This window comes from Primulina tabacum, chromosome 1 (genome assembly GCF_025594145.1).
Source record: "Primulina tabacum isolate GXHZ01 chromosome 1, ASM2559414v2, whole genome shotgun sequence".
In the NCBI taxonomy this organism is placed as follows: Eukaryota; Viridiplantae; Streptophyta; class Magnoliopsida; order Lamiales; family Gesneriaceae; genus Primulina; species Primulina tabacum.
In genome coordinates this window covers 34,067,841-34,069,256 of record NC_134550.1, presented here as the reverse complement: position 1 = coordinate 34,069,256, position 1,416 = coordinate 34,067,841, and the positions used below count along the sequence as shown (strand labels likewise).

The window sequence follows — 1,416 nt, the reverse complement described above, 5'->3', positions numbered from 1 at the left end:
TTAAGTCTTAAATCTTTTTAATCGAATATTTATTTAATGTGAGTAGTAATAATCAATCAATCAAATTTTCGTTGCTAAAGATTTTTTAACTAGAAATAATAATTGTCAAATATAGTCTTCAGTGGAACGATACTCGTACTCACGTACATTATACTATTACTTCACATCGTGCACTTGCGATTAATTTGAGCATACAAAACCATATTTTTATTAAGGATTCCACAGTGCAAATTTTTCTCGATCAAGTTTTTGGCACCGTTGCCAGGGACTGTTAATTCACAATTTTATTTTTAGTTATTTTCTTTAGCATTGTTTCATTTTTATTAAATTAACACTCCATATTCTATTACAGATATCTCTTCCAGTGCATGCCAAAGTCACTTGATGTGGAGCTTGAGCAGCTTGACCCTGAAATTGAAAGAAATTTTCGCAGGAGAAGACAGCAGCAGAGACTGAAGGATCTGATGGAGAGACACGAGCACGAGCATGAGGAGGAACATCACGAAGATAGACATGTTGAGATGCCACGCCGCATACCAATGCTAGAGTATGACCAGCCTTCTTTGGATGGTTCACGCCCCAATATTGTGAGGCCTATTGTGCGAGCAAATCACTTCGAAATCAAGCCAGCTATAATTCAGATGATTCAGAATACAGTCCAGCTTGGAGGATCTGCAGTAGCTGACCCAAACACGCACATCGCAGATTTTCTTGAAATTTGCGATACTTTTTAATTTAATGGAGTTTCTGATGATGCTGTTAGGTTGCGTTTATTTCCTTTCTCCTTACGTGATAAAGCTAAAACATGGTTAAATTGTTTACCTGTAGGTGAGATCACCAAATGGGAGGATATGGCGAAGGCGTTTCTCATCAAATACTTTCCTCCATCTAAGACCATGAAGCTGCGGGCAGACATCACCACATTTGCTCAATTTGAGCAGGAGTCTTTATATGAGGCATGGGAGCGTTTCAAAGCCCTATTACGAAGATGTCCTCATCACGAACTGCCACTTGGGTTAGTCGTTCAAACCTTTTACTACGGCCTGCTTACTCCTAGTCGTATTATGATAGATGTTGCTGCTTGTGGGAACTTGTTGCGAAAAACTGCTGAGGAAGGATATGAGTTGTTGGAGGAGATGGCTGCTAGCAGCTATCATCCTCAATCTGAAAGGAACAACCAGCGAAGAAGTGCAGGAATCCACAAGGTAACTGACCTTTCTACTATCACTGTACAGCTTGATGTTTTGAACAGGAAGTTGGACGGGTTGAATATGGGTGGAACAACTATGCGTCTTCAAGAGATATTTTGTGAAAAATGCGGAGGAGAACACTATGTTAAGGACTGTCAAGATGGAAATCCCTTTTATGTGCAAGAAGGGGCACTAGTGAATCAAGTGGGAGTCGAGAACCGTCCAA

The 1,416-nt window shown here is 40.0% G+C and overlaps 1 non-coding gene across 1 annotated transcript; it reads right to left on the bottom strand.

Annotated features, from left to right (window-relative positions):
* Window positions 1–900: 900 nt before the first annotated feature.
* On the bottom strand, window positions 901–1,006 carry LOC142521414 (small nucleolar RNA R71). The gene has a single exon (XR_012814169.1). It is a non-coding gene; the product is annotated as a small nucleolar RNA R71 (small nucleolar RNA).
* Between the last annotated feature and the right edge of the window lie 410 nt (window positions 1,007–1,416).